The sequence below is a fragment of the Eptesicus fuscus genome, chromosome 5 (genome assembly GCF_027574615.1).
Source record: "Eptesicus fuscus isolate TK198812 chromosome 5, DD_ASM_mEF_20220401, whole genome shotgun sequence".
Taxonomy (NCBI): Eukaryota; Metazoa; Chordata; class Mammalia; order Chiroptera; family Vespertilionidae; genus Eptesicus; species Eptesicus fuscus.
In genome coordinates, this window is record NC_072477.1 from 103,379,636 (window position 1) to 103,394,841 (window position 15,206).

Here is a 15,206-nt window from a genome sequence, read left to right on the forward strand (position 1 = left end):
GGCCATTTGTATGTCCTCTTTGGAGAAATGTCTATTCAGGTCTTCTGCCCATTATTTTTATTGGATTGTCTTCCTTTTGTTGAGTTGTATGAGAACTTTATATATTTTTTATATTAACCCCTTATCAGATGCATCATTGGTAAATATGTTCTCCCAAACAATAGGTTCCCTTTTCATTTTGATGGTGCTTTCTTTTGCTGTGCAGAAGCTTTTTATTTTGATGCAATCCCCAACCAAAAAGAAAAAAAAAAAAAGATGTAGTTCCATTTGTCTATTTTCTCCTTAGTTTCTTTTGTCCTAGGAGATGTATCCATAAACAGATTGCTATGTGAGATGTCTGAGATTTTACTGCCTATGTTCTCCTCTAAGATTTATATGGTTTCATGCCTTACATTTAAGTATTTTATCCATCTTGACTTTATTCTTGTGTATGGCATAAGTTGGTGGTCTGGATTTACCTTTTTGCATGTGTCTGTCCAGTTTTCTCAACACCATTTTTTTTTTAAGAGACTGTCTTTACTCCATTGTATGTTCTTGCCTCCTTTGTCAAATATTAATTTATCATAATGGTGTGGGTCAATTTCTGGGGTCTCTGTTCTGATCCATTGGTCTACATGCCTACTCTTGTGTCAGTCAATACCAGGCTGTTTTGGTTAAAATGGCTTTGTAGTATAATTTGATATCTGCATTGTGATCCCTCCTACTTTGTTCTTCTTTTTCAAGATTGCTGAAGCTATTTGGGGTCTTTTATGGTTCTATATAAATTTTTGGAGTATTTTTTCTAGCTCTGTGAAGTATGCCATTGGTATCTTAATAAGGATTGTGTTGAATTGTGTAGATTGCTTTTGGTAGTATAGACATTTTAATGGTGTTAATTCTTCCAATCCATGAATATGGTATACATTTCCTTTTTTTTTTTTTGTATCTTCCTCTATTTTTTCCCCCCAATGTCCTATAATTTTCCACGTACAGGTCTTTTACCTGCTTGGTTAAGTTTATTCCTAGGTATTTTATTTCTTTTTCTTGCAATGGTAAATGGAATTGATTTTTTAGTTGCTCTTTCAGAGAGTTTATTATTGGTGCATAAAAATGCCATTGATTTTTGAATATTGGTTTTGTATTCCGTGAACTTGCGGAATACATTTATTATTCATTTATTAGTTTCCTGGTGGAGTCTTTAGGGTTTTCTATGTACAATATCATGTCCTCTGTGAATAATGACAGTTTTACTTCCTCCTTTCCAATTTGGATGCCTTTTATCTCTTCTTCTTGTCGGATTGCTGTGGCTAGGACTTCCAGTACTATGTTGAATAAGAGTGGTGAAAGCGGACATCCCGGTCTTATTCCTGTTCTTAAGGAAAATGCTTTTAGTTTTTGCCCAATGAGTATTATATTGGCTTAAGGTTTGTCATATATGGCCTTTATTATGTTGAGGTATGATTCCTCTATTCCCACTTCACTGAGAGTTTTTACCAAAAAATGGTGCTGGATTTTTTTTAAATGCTTTTTCTGCATTTATTTATATGATCATGTGGTTTTTATCTTTCAATTTATTTATGTGATGTATCACATTTATTGATTTGCAAATATTGTACCAGTCTTGCATCCCCAGAATAAATCTCATTTGACCATGGTGTATGATCTTTTAAATATATTGCTGGATCAGATTTGCTAATATTTTGTTGAGGATTTTCACATGTGTGTTCATCAGGGATATTGGCCTGTATATCTCTTTCTCTGTAGTGTCTTTATCTGGTTTTGGAAGTAGGATAATGCTGGCTTTGTAAAAAGAACATAGAAGTGTTCCTAACTCTTGGATATTTTGGAATAGTTTGAGGAGGATAGGTGTTAGTTCTTCTTTGAATGTTTGGTAAAATTCACCTATAAATCCATCCAGTCTAGTACTTTTGTTTGCTGGAAGTTTATTCATTACTGCTTCAATTTCATCAGTTGTTATTGGCCTACTCAGATTTTCTGATTCTACCTGATTGAGTTTTGGAAGATAGTGTATCTAAGAATTTGTCCATTTCACCCAGGTTGTCCTCTTTGTTGGCATATAGTTGTATTTGCTTACAATCCTTTGTATTTCGGTGGTGTCAGTTATATCGCCTCTTTCATTTTTTATTTTATTTATTTGGGTCCTCTCTTTTTTGTTTCTTGATAAGTCTGGGTAGGGTTTCATCAATCTGGTTGATCTTTTCAAAGAACCAGCTCTTGGATTTATTGATCTTTTGTACTATATTCTTTTTAGGCTCTATGTCATTTATTTCCATTCTGATCTTTATTATTTCCTTCCTTCTACTTCCTCTGGGCTTTTATTGCTGTTCAATCTAATTCATTTAGTTGTAGGGTTAGATAGTTTATTAGTGCTTTTTCTTGTTTCTTGGGATAGGCCTGTAGTGCTATGAACGTCCCTTTCAGGACTGCTTTCGCCATGTCCCATAGGTTTGGGGTGTTTGAGTGTTCATTTTCATTTGTTTCCAGGGAGTTTTTAATTTCTTGCTTGATCTCATTGGTAACCCGTTAATTATTTAATAACATGTTCTTTAACCTCCATATATTTAAGTGTTTTGAGTTTTTTTTAAATTGTAGTTGACTTCTAACTTTATGCCATTGTAATCCAGGAAGATGCTTGGTATTATATCAATCTTCTTGAGTTTGTATAGACTTGTTTTGTGCCCTATCATGTGGTCTATATTTGAGAATGTTCCATGTGTACTTGAGAAGAATGTATATCCTGTTGTTTTGGAGTTAAATATTCTGTAAATATCAGTTAGATCTTTCTGATCTAGTGTCATTTAAGGCTTCTGTTTCCTTGTTCATTTTTTTGTCTGGAAGATCTAACCAGTGATGTAAGTGAGGTGTTAAAGTCCCCTACTATGACTGTATTGCTGTCAATCTCTCCCTTAAAACCCATCAAGAATTTTTTTATGTACTTGGGTGCTCCTATATTGGGTGCATATATGTTTATAAGGGTTATATTTTCTTATTGAATAATTCCCATTAGTATTATGAAGTGGCCTTCTTTGTCTCTGGTGATGACCTTTGTTTTGAAGTCTATTTTGTCAGATATGAGTATTGCTACTCCAGCTTTTTTTACTTTCCATTTGCATGGAATATATTTTTCCATAGCTTCATTCTTATCCTGTGTGAGTCTCATTCTGAGATGGGTCTCTTATAGACAGCATATATATATGGGTCATGTTTTCTTATCCATTATGTCACCCTGGAACATTTTTTTAAAAATATATTTTATTGATTTTTTACAGAGAGGAAGGGAGAGGGATAGAGAGTTAGAAACATCGATGAGAGAGAAACATCGATCAGCTGCCTCCTGCACATCCCCTACTGGAGATGTGCCCGCAACCAAGGTACATGCCCTTGACCGGAATCGAACCTGGGACCTTTCAGTCCGCAGGCCGACGCTCTGTCCACTGAGCCAAACGGTTTTCGGCAAACCCTGGAACATTTAATTCATTTACATTTAAGGTTATTATTGATAGGCATTTATTTATTGCTGTTTTATTTTCTTAATGCTTGTGATCCCCTCTCTCTCCTTTTCTTCTTCTTAAAGTAGTCCTTTTAAACATTTCTTGCATTGCTGGTTTGGTGGTAATGTATGCCTTTAACTTTTTTTTTTCATTTGGTAAGCTTTCTATTTCTCTTTCAATTTTAAGTGATAACCTCACTGGATACAGTAGTCTTGGATTTAGGCCCTGGCTTTTCATTACTTTGAGTACTTCATGCCATTCCTGTCTGGCCTGAAGTGTTTTTATTGAGAAGTTAGCTGACATTCTAAGGGGAACTCCTTTGTAGGTAATTTTCTGTCTCTCTCTTGCTGCCTTTAAGATTCTTCTTTTGTCTTTAACATTTGCCATTTTAATTATGATGTATCTAGGTGTGGGTCTCTTTGGGTTCATCTTGTTTTGGACTCTCTGTGCCTCCTGAACTTGTGTGACATGTTCTTTCAACAAGTTAGGGAAGTTTTCTGTTATTATTTCTTTAAACAGGTTCTCTGTTCCTTTCTCTCTCTCTTTCCCTTCTGGTATTCCTATAATACGAATATTACTACATTTCATGTTGTCCCAGAGCTTCCTTAAACTATCTTCCTGCTTTTCAATTCTTTTTTCTATTTGCTGCTCTAATTGGGTATTTATATCTACCTTGTCTTCCAAATCAGTGGTTTGATCCTCTGCTTCATTCAATCTATTTTTAATACCTTCCAGTGTGTTCTTGATGTCAGCTATATCATTCTTCATGTTTGTCTGGTTCTTGTTCATGGCCTCTAGTTCCCTTTTCATGCTGTTGTAATTTGCACTACATTTGTTAAGCATCTTTATAACCATTGCTTTGAACTCTATGTCTAATAGGTTACTTGCCTCCATTTCATTTAGTTCTTTTTCTGGTGATTTCTCCTTTTTTCTCATTTTGGGGTTGCTTCTTTGTCTCCCCATTTTAGCAGTCTCTTTGTATTTGCTTCTATGTATTACATAGAGCTGTTATCCCTCTGAGTCTTTGTGGGATGGCCTAATGTAGAAAGTGTCTTGAGGGATCCAGTGGTGCAGTCTCTTTATTCACCTGAGCTGGATGCTCTAGTGTGGGAACCACTCTAGAGACAGTCAAAAGGCCAATTAAAGTATAGAGGCCTTGTCAATACATAGAATGTCTAAGGCCACTCTGTGCCTAGGCTAAGATACCATAAGCAGGTGCAAGGACACAAGAACAACAATTCCACGGTATACTGCACATGCGTACCCTTCTGTAGCCACAATATGATTGATGTAGCTATTGGCAAGAAGCCTTCTTTGTCTCTGGAATAATATACAAGTTACGGATCAACTAGTCTGCTGGAATGTGCTACACAGAGATGTAAGGCTACAGAGACCAGCCAGCGTGCCGGGCGGGGGAGACAGAAGAAGCTCCTGAGCCTGAGATCTCAGATACTGCTATGATATAGGGAGTGAGTTTAGAGGCAGCATGCAGCTGCTCAGAAGCTGGTGTAGGCACAGAGGCTATTAAGGGTGCTACTGCTGATGTGTGGGAAAGATATATTTACCAGCTGGTGTTCGGTTGCCTATATGGATTGCTGTGAAGGACTGTCTTGTCTGATGGCTATGTGGCCACTGGCTTCTGCAATAAGGACTGATTCTTATACACCCACAACCTCTCATGGCTTCTCCATCTAAGACCCAGCGTCCTAGGAGGTCCCGCCATAGGCAGAGAGGCTTGGACTCAACACCTGTACTTAGTGAGCAGAGGATAAAGGAGGAACTTGGACTAAGTTCCCAACAGTTAGTACAGTGGTCAGGGTTCTAGAAAGAACCTGCCCTGGCATAGTCGGGAAGAATTTAGAAGAATATATGGACTCAGAACAACTCAGAGCAGCAGTGCTCGTGCAGAGCTCTTGCTGTCTCTGACATCTAGGAATACTCCTTGCGTGCATTATTGGGCTCTCCTATTGTAATTGGGACTTGATTGTTTAATGTCCCATATGTGGGAAGGACCTCCCCTCTGAATTGCTGCCAGAGAGGTTCAACCCCAATATTGTCGTGCCAGCTGTTATACAGGTGCTGACAGAATGGAATAAGATAAAACAGGGCCAAACCAGAAACACCATGAAAATCAAGCTACTCAATGCAGCAACAACAGGAAAGACTACGAAGGAAAAAGAAGATAAAGCAAAGCAAAGCAAAAAAAAAAAAAAAAAAAAACCATACTAAGAGACACGTGATCAAAGACTTAGAGGGAGTATAAAGAAAAAGGGAGAGAGCTTCAAGGATGGCAGCATGTGGGAGAGCCCCAGCATGAAAACAGCAGTGTCACTGATAAATGCAATAAATAAAGGAAGATTTCTACGATGGCTCACGTGAATCCTTCGAAAACTTCACCTCAACGCTGAGCACAGTTTGCGTGAAGAAGAGGAAGAAAAACTGCAAGCTGTATTTTCTCTTGAGAAACAAGATCTTCACTTAGTTCTTGAAACAATATCATTCATTTTAGAACAGGCAGTATATCACAATGTAAAGCCTGCAGCTTTGCAGCAGCAGTTAAAGAACATTCATCTTACACAAGACAAAGCAGAAGGATTTATCAATACTTGGGTCTTCCATGGGTCAAGAAACAGTTGGAAAATTCAGACAGAGGATTCTCACTCCCCACAAGCTAGAGATGGTTAGATGGCAGTTTAACCTTCAAATGGCTTACTCAGATCAAGCAAAACTAAAATCTCCTCAAGCTGAGTTACAGAAGATTCAAAGAGCCTGGAGAAAGTTTTTGTGGAGTTCGTTCACACGGAGTTGTTTGATTTTCATAACCGTACACACATAGCTGGATTCTCTTACCTGATGTTCTTAAGACTGGTTTCTCCATCACACTCTTGCCACCTCATCATTTTGCTTGGCAGACAGACTGCCAGGTTGTGTTTTTCTGAAGGATTCGGGGGTTTTTTTTTTCTTGTAAATTATATGGTTTATCACTTCTTAGACAAATAGTAGCTAAGGGAAATAAATCATTTTCTGAGGACTGAGGTTCTAATATTCATTCTCTAGTTCCAGGAGCCAACAGCAAGCAATTGTTAAGAACACTTTTGCTTTAAAAACAACAACAACAACAACAACAACAAAAAAACAGAAGTGAACACCATATTGTTTTTACTGTCCTATTTTTGCTTTATTGCCTAGTAAGTTTATTTTTTTACATACTTGATGACACCTGTAGGTATCAAGTAGGGTGCATGGATACAAGGTATATTGTGTACCATATATTACAGAATTTCAGCAATTACATTTATAAAAGTAAAAAAGCAGCTCCATGCCATCAAACACATTACAGTATTTTTCCTTGAATATAATTAGTATATTTTGCTTTGGAAATAATATAGGAAAGAAATTAAAAATATAGCTGGTAGTAGTTATCCAGTGATTCCAATGTGAGCTTCTTTTACTTTTTCTCTGAGTTTAATGATTTAATAACAGTCTAGGTTTTTGTATGCTTTTCTTTGTACTGCAGATTAACAATGATTCACTTCATAATGTAGGAGACAGATTCAGATCATGAATAAAAAGAATTGTAATGAGGGAAAAGAGAAAAAGGGAGAAAGAAGAAAAAATGGATATATGGAAGCAAAGAGGAAGCTAAAAGAAGTAGCATAGGGTTCTAACGGGTTTGGCCTAATGGATAGAGCGTCAAGGGTCCCAGGTTCAATTCCGGTCAAGGGCATGTACCTTGGTTGCGGGCAGATCCCCAGTAGGGGGTATGCAGCAGGCAGCTGATTGATGTTTCTCTCTCATCGATGTTTCTAACTTTCTCTCCCTCTCCCTTCCTCTCTGTAAAAAAAATCAATAAAATATATATTTTTAAAAACTAGCAAGAAAAAAGAAGAGGTAACAGAAAACAAATGAAATAATAATAATGAAATTAAAACATAGTGATAATGGGTATTTTAAGATACAGATAGGAAAAAGTAAAATGGAAAACAAATGAGGAAAAGGAGAAAAACAAAACAAAATAAGAAAAATTAACAATAACAATAGGCTAAAGTGTTAAAGTGTTAAAAACAATAAGAATAAGATAAAGAAAAGTGTTAAAGTAAAAACATTCAAACCTGTAAAGAATTTTTGTGAGATTATTTGAGCCACATTGTTGACAATTGCCAGGAAGCAGAATCTCAATGGACTGGGATAATGCCCCTCCGCACGGGCCTGGTTGCCCCACACAGCCTGGTGTTCAGTCATTTGGTCACCCCTCACTAACCCCCCTGCCGGCCTGGTCACCCCACACAGCCTGTTCGGTCATCCATTCGGTTGCGATGGTCGCTTAGGCTTTTATATATATAGATAACACTGCTATGAATATAGGGGTACACATATTCTTTCTGATTGCTGATTCAGGCTTCTTAGGATATATTCCTAGAAATGGGATCACTGGGTCAAATGATGCCACTTCTAGGAATATATCCTAAGAATTTTAATTCCATTTTTAATTTTTTGAGGAAACTCCACACTGTTTTCCATAGTGATTGTACCAGTTTGCATTCCCACCAACAGTGTACAAGGGTTCCTTTTGCTCCACGACCTTGCCAGCACTTCTTTGTTGATACATTGGTGATAGTCATTCTGGCAGGTATGAGGTTTTAATTTGCATCTCTCTGATGATTGGTGATGTAGAGCATTTTTTAATGTCTTAGCCATTTGTGTGTCCTCTTTGGAGAAGTGTCTATTCAGGTCTTCTGCCCATTTTATTAATTGGATTGTCTTCTTTTTGTTGAATTGTATGAGTACTTTATATATTTTGAAAATTAACCTCTTATCATTGGCAAATATGTTATCCCATAGAATGTGTTCCCTTTTCATTTTGATGCTGGTTTCCTTTGCTGTGGAGAAGGTTTTTAGTTCAATGTAGTCACATTTGTTTGTTTTTTCGTTTGTTTCTCTTGCCCTAGGCAGTGTACCTGTAAAAATTCTGCTATGTGAGATGTCTGATATTTTTGCTGCCTACTTTTTCTTCTCGGATTTCTATGGTATCACAAATTACATTTTAAGTCTTATCCATTTTGAGTTTATTCTTGTGTATGGTGTAAGATGGTTGTCTAGTTTCATTTTTTTCACAAGTACCTGTCCAATTTTCCCAACACCATTTATTGAAAAGACTGTGTTTCTCCATTGTATGCTCTTCTTTCTAATGTCAAATATTAATTGAGAATAATGCTTTGGGTTGATTTCTGGAATCTCTGTTCTGTTCCATTGATCTATATGCCTATTCTTAGGAGAGTACCAGGCTGTTTCGATTACAGTGGCTTGGTAGTATAACTTGATGTCTGGTATGGTGATTCCTTTAACTTTGTTATTCTTTCTCAAGATTGCTGCAGCTATTCAGGGTCTTTTTTTGGTTCTGTATGAATTTTTGGAGTATTTGTTCTAGATCTGTGAAATATACTGTTGGTATTTTAATAGGGCTTGCAATGAATCTATAGATTACTTTAGATAGTACGGCCATTTTAATAATGATAATTCTACCAATGCATGTACATGATATATTCTTCCACTTGTTTATATCTTCATCTACTAGTATCTCTTTTTTCAACATGCTGTAGTTTTCCAAGTAAAAGATTTTTACCTCCTTGGTTAAGTTTATTCCTAAGCATCTTAATTTTTTTGTTGTAATGGTAAATGGGATTATTTGTTTAGTTTCTCTTTCTGAAAATTCATTATTGATGTATAAAAAAGCCATCAATTTTAGGGTGTTGATTTTGTATCCTGCTACATTGCTGAATTCATTTATTAAATCTAATAGATTTTTGGAGGCATTTTTAGGGTTTTCTATGTACAATACCATGTCGTCTGAGAATAATGAGAGTTTTACTTCCTCCTTTCCAATTTGGATGTCTTTTATTTCTTCTTCTTGTCTGATCCCTGTGTCTAAGACTTCCAGCACTATGTTGAATAAAAGTGGTGAAAACGGTGTCCTGCTCCTGTTCTTAGGAGAAATGGTGGTGAAGGTGGTGTCTTGCTCCTGTTCTTAGGAGAAATGGTTTTAGTTTTTGCCCATTGAGGATTATGTTCCCTGTAGGTTTGTCATATATGGCCTTTATCATGTTGCGATATGCTTCCCCTATTTCCACTTTGCTGAGAGATTTATCAAAAAAAGGTGTTGGATTTGGTTGAATTCTTTTTCTGCATCTATTGATATGATCATGTTATTTTTGTCTTTCAATTTGTATATGTGAGATATCACATTTATTGATTTGTGGATATTGTACCAGCCTTGCATCCCTGGAATAAATCCCACTTGGTCATGGTGTATGATCTTTTTAATATATTGCTGCATCCAATTTGCTAATATTTTGTTGAGAATTTTATCATCTATGTTCATCAGGGATATTGGCCTGTAATTCTATTTCTTCATAGTGTCTTAATCTATTTTTTTAATTAAAATAATGCTGGCCTCATAAAAAGTGCTTGAAACTGTTCCTTTCTCTTGGATTTTTTGGAATAGGTTGAGGAGTATAGGTGTTGGTTCTTTGAATGTTTGGTAAAATTCCCCTGTGGAGTGATCTGGACCTGGACTTTTGTTTGCTGGGAGTTTTTTTTATTACTGCTTCTATTTCATCAGTTGTTATTGGTCTATTCAAATTTTCTGATTCTTCCTGATTCAGTTTTGGGAGAATGTATTTTTCTAGGAATTTGTTCATTTCATCCACATTGTCCAGCATTTTGGCATATAGTTGTTCATAGTATTTCCTTACAATCCTTTGTATTTCTGTGGTGTCAGTGTTTAATTCTCTACTTTCATGTCTGGTTTTATTTATTTGGGTCCTCTCTCTTTGTGTCTTGATGAGTCTGGCTAACAGCTCATCATTCCTGTTTATCCTTTTTAAAGAATTAGCTCTTGGTTTCATTGATTTTTTTGTATCATTTTTTTTGTTAGTTTCTGTCTCATTTATTTCTGCTCTAATCTTTATTATTTACTTTCTTCTACTTACTCTGGGCTTTTCTTTTTGTTCTCTTTGTAATTCTTTAAGTTGTAGGGTTAAATAGTTTATTATTAATTTTTCTTGTTTTTAGAGGTAGGCCTGTAGTGCTATGAACTTCCCTCTCAGGACTGCTTTTGCTGTATTCCAGAGATTTGGGTTGTTTTGTGTTAATTTTCATTTGTTTCCAGAAAGTTTTTTATTTCTTTTTTGATCTTATTGGTAACCCATTCATTTTTTAATAACATGCTATTTAGCCTTCATGTGTTTCAATGTTTTTGGGTGTTTTTACTGTAGTTTATTTCTAATTTCATTCCACTGTGATCTGAGAAAATGCTTAACATGATTTCAATCTTCTTGAACTTGTAGAGACTTGTTTTGTGTCCTAGCATGTGGTCTATCTTTGTGAATGATTCATGTGCACTTGAGAAGACTGTATATTCTGGAGTTTTGGGGTGAAATGTCCTATAAATGTGAATTAAATCCATCTGATCCAGTGTGTCATTCAGCTACCTTATGTCTTTTGATTGGAGCATTTAATCCATTCACATTTAAGGTTATTAGTGATAGGAACTTACTTATTGCCATTTTAATTCTGTATGCCTAGATTTCTCTCTCTGTTTCTTCTTCTCATTACAGCAGTCCCTTTAGCATTTCTTGTAATGCTGGCTCAGTGAAGATTAACTCCTTTAACCTTTTTAATTTTTAATTTGAGAAGCTCTTTATTTGACCATCTATTTTGAATCATAGCCTTGTTGGATATAGTGACCATGGTTTCAGATCCTTTCCATTACCTTGAATACTTCATGCCATTCCCTTCTGGCCTGTAGAGGTTCTAATAAGAAATAAAAAAAAAAAAAAATCAGGTGTCAGCCTTAAGGGAGCTCCTTTGCAGGTAACAAATTGCTTTTCTCTTGCTGCCTTTAAGATTCTCTCTTGTCTTTAATTTTTGGCATTTTAATTATGATGTTTCTGGGTGTGGGCCTGTTTGGGTTCTTCTTGCTTGGGACTCTCTGTGCCTCCTGAACTTGTTTAACTTTTTCCTTCACCAGGTTAGGGAAGTTTTCTGCCATTATTTCTTCAAACACCTTCTTTATTCCTTTCTCTCTTTCTGTCTCTTCTGGCACACCTACTCGGTGAATATTTTTATGTTTCATGTCCCAGAGCTCCCTTATGCTTTCCTCCTGTTTTTTTGTTTGCTTGTTTGTTTGGTTTTTTATAGAACACGAACACAATCCCCCACTACCACAAATTATGCAGTCGACTTTTCCACATTTGGGGAAATCGCAGGGATCAGAATATCCAGAGTGCAATGGATAAGCTTCTCCCTAGGGAAACCGCCTTCCTGATCATGGTATCTCCCCTGCCAGGTAAGTATCCTCCTGTTTTTTAATTGTTTTTTTTCTTTTTTGGTTCTCTGAGTGATTTATTTTTGGTACCCTATCTTCTAATTTACTGATCCGATCCTCAACTTCTCCTAATCTGCTGTGTATTCCTTCTAATGTGTTCTTTATTTGTGCTATGTCATTCTTTATTTCCTACTGTTCTTTTTTCATAGTTACTATCTTTTCTCCTGCTGTTGAGCATCTTTGCCATCATTATTCTTAACTCTATATTTGATAAATTTCTTATCTCCATTTCATTTATCTCTTCTTCTGGAGAATTCTCTTGTTCCTTCATTTGGGCATTGTTTCTTTGTCTCCTCATTTTGGCTGACTGTTTTGGTTTGTGTCTATATTATGTAGATCTGTTATGCCTCTCAATCTCTAGTGCAGGACTGTGTCAAACACTGTTTCTGAATAATTATATCAGGCAGTGGCTCAAAGCCTCCAGAAACCTGCCTCTGCTTGCAGACTGATTGGATTCAGCCTTAAGTAGCCTTCAGGCAATTGTCCACAAGTGTGATTAGAGTTTTTCAAACAGGGTGGGGCAATTTCTTCTTCCTGGAGGCTAATTATTATTCTTAGTCTCTTAATGTGCCTCAGAAACTCCATACCATGGGGCAAGGTGTTTTCTAATAGGGTAGGTCAACTGTCTTCCCTCCACCTCCCTCCCACCCCAACCCAGGCAAATCTGCCTGGATAGTAAATGTCTGCATGAGAAAGATGATCTCCTCAGCATGAGGGAATGACTCAGCACAGGAGACTGGGGTGTCTGCCTTCTGAACTCTAACCCCAGAGCCCCAGTCCTGGCTTCTATTCACACAGCTCCAGTCTACTCTGTCCTTCTCTGCTGGAGTAAAAGATGAGTAGCTGCACAAGAAATGTTTTTAAGATTTATTTTTATTGATTTAAGAGAGGAAGGGAGAGGGAGATAGAAACATCAATGATGAGAGAGAATCATTGATTGGATTCATCCTGCAAGCCCCTCACTGGGGATCGAGCCCACCACCCAGGCATGTGCCCTTGACTGGAATCAAACCCAGGACTCTTCAGTCCATAGGCTGACACTTTATCCACTGAGCCAAACCAGCCAGGGCTGCACAGAGAATTTTGTGCATTGACCCTTTAAGAGGGTGCCTGCATTTACAGCCATCTTTCCCTGGTAGACAGCATCCCTGCTGCTTTTCACAGCCAAATGTTATGTGGGCACCTGTCTCAGTTCTGGTGCTCTCTGCTTGGGGGCCCAGCTTGGGGATTAGACCCCAGTGTTCTCAGTGGCATTCCCCCACAGCTGAGATATTTCGCTGGAACTTCAGCTGCTGTCTGTGGGAGCCCAGCCAGAACTTTTGTGCCTCCGCTCTTCCTACCAGTGTCTATGCAGTTTCTACTTTTCTTCCTTTGATATCAGGGTTATCCCCAGTTAGTCTTCAGTTGATTATTCCAGGTATTTTTTGTATTTTAGTTGTAATTTCATTATGGTCCTGGCAGTGTATCTGTGTATCATCTACTTACTCTGCCACCATTTTTAATCCTTGGTTTTAAAGTCTTTTTTTTTTTTTCATTCTCATTCACATTAATTATTTTTTTCCATCTTGTTTTAATCTGTTTGTATCTTTTGTTTGGAGGTGGATCTCATGTTGACCCATTTATATGGTTCTTTCTTTCTTATCCATTCAGCTAACCACGTGGTCGGCAAACTGCGGCTCTTTGGCCCCTTGAGTGTGGCTCTTCCACAAAATGCCACAGCCTGGGCAAGTCTATTTTGAAGAAGTGGCGTTAGAAGAAGTTTAAGTTTAAAAAATTTGGCTCTCAAAAGAAATTTCAATCATTGTACTGTTGATATTTGGCTCTGTTGACTAATGAGTTTGCCAACCACTGAGCTAACCTATGTGTTTTTATTGGAGCACTCAAGGCATTTGCATTTAAGGTGATTATTGATACATGCATATTTATTGCCATTTTATTCTTAAAGTCATTTAGCTTTTTCTTGTGTGGGAAGACCTTCATTTCTCCTCCAATTTTTAAAAATGATAGCCTTGCTGTGTAAAGTAGTGTTGGTTATAGGTCTTTACTTTTTGTCACTTTGAATATTTCTCTCCCATCCCTTCCGACCTGCAAAATATCTGTGGACAGTATTATGGGAGCTCCCTTGTAGATAACTGCCACGACCTGCATGGCGAGGTTCAGGATCTGAAGGAAGGGCTGATACACAAATCAAAATGCTATACAAGAAATATGAATTTTGGAACAGAGATACCAGGAGAAACCAAGATGGTGGCATAGGTAAACATCTGAAATTGCTGCCTCACACAACCACTTAAAAACTACAACTAAAAGACAAAACGAACATCATCCAGAATCACAGGAAGGCTGGCTGAGTGGAAATTCTACAACTAGAAGGAAAGAGAAAAGCACACTGAGACTCAGAGGAGGTGCAGAAGTAAAGTGCAGAGGTACAGAGGCATGCGTGGAAAGGGCTGGCAACTGAGTATGCGGTTGTCTTTTTCAATCAGGAGGGAGACACAAGCTCCCAACTGCTCTGAACTCCAGTTCCGGGCGAGATTCTGGGGACCCAGACTCATATGGGGAGAAACTGGACTGTCTGGCATCGGGCTGAACTCAAGGGCGGCTTTCTCTCAGAGATGCTTGCAGCGATTACCGAAGGACACTGAGACCTGGGGGCCTCTTAAGGCAGGGCTGAGGATCAGCCATAGCTGTTTGCTCCATCCTGTTGATTCCCTGAGACCCCGCCCAACCCTAGCTGTGCGCAGAGGCTTTTGCATATGAATGGCTTGACCCTTTGCAATCTAAAATTACCCAACAAACTGAAGCTGGGTCAGAGAGACCCAGAACATCCAAAAGAAGGCCCAAGGCCCCACAGGAGCTTGCATTGCTTCACAACTGGGCCTCATCTGGACACCTCCAAACCCCAAACAAAGAAGAGGAATCTGCAGATCTCTCCGTAGCTCTGGGTGGGTGGCCTCAGGCAGAGGCTAAATTAGCACCTCCCTGGAGATCCAAGAGCCAGTGTATCCAGTGGTCAGAGTGGGACCATCTACATTACAACTCCTCAGATCCATAAGGGACACATTGAGGAGGCAGACGCAGTGAGCACCAAAGCCCCACTGAAGCAAGTCTTGTCTCATAAGGGTGTCTCCAGCACAGAAGTTCTCCCATCATAGACACAGCTGATCCTCACAGTCAATTGGCCTGGAGGTCAATTCCTCCCAGTGATACCAAAAACAATCAAGGCTTAACTACAACAAGACTGTGCACACAGCCCACAAAGGGGTGCATCAAAGAGTGTCCACCTCAGGTAACTGGGGAGGCTGAGCCACTGGGCCCTATAGGACACC

The 15,206-nt window shown here is 38.1% G+C and overlaps 1 non-coding gene and 1 pseudogene across 1 annotated transcript; one reads left to right on the forward strand and one right to left on the reverse strand.

The window, feature by feature from the left end:
* The first annotated feature begins 4,278 nt into the window (after nucleotides 1-4,278).
* LOC129149073 (COMM domain-containing protein 10-like) lies at nucleotides 4,279-6,459 on the forward strand (annotated as a pseudogene).
* Nucleotides 6,460-11,684: 5,225 nt separating this feature from the next.
* On the reverse strand, nucleotides 11,685-11,846 carry LOC114229930 (U1 spliceosomal RNA). The gene has a single exon (XR_003615803.2). It is a non-coding gene; the product is annotated as a U1 spliceosomal RNA (small nuclear RNA).
* Nucleotides 11,847-15,206: the final 3,360 nt, after the last annotated feature.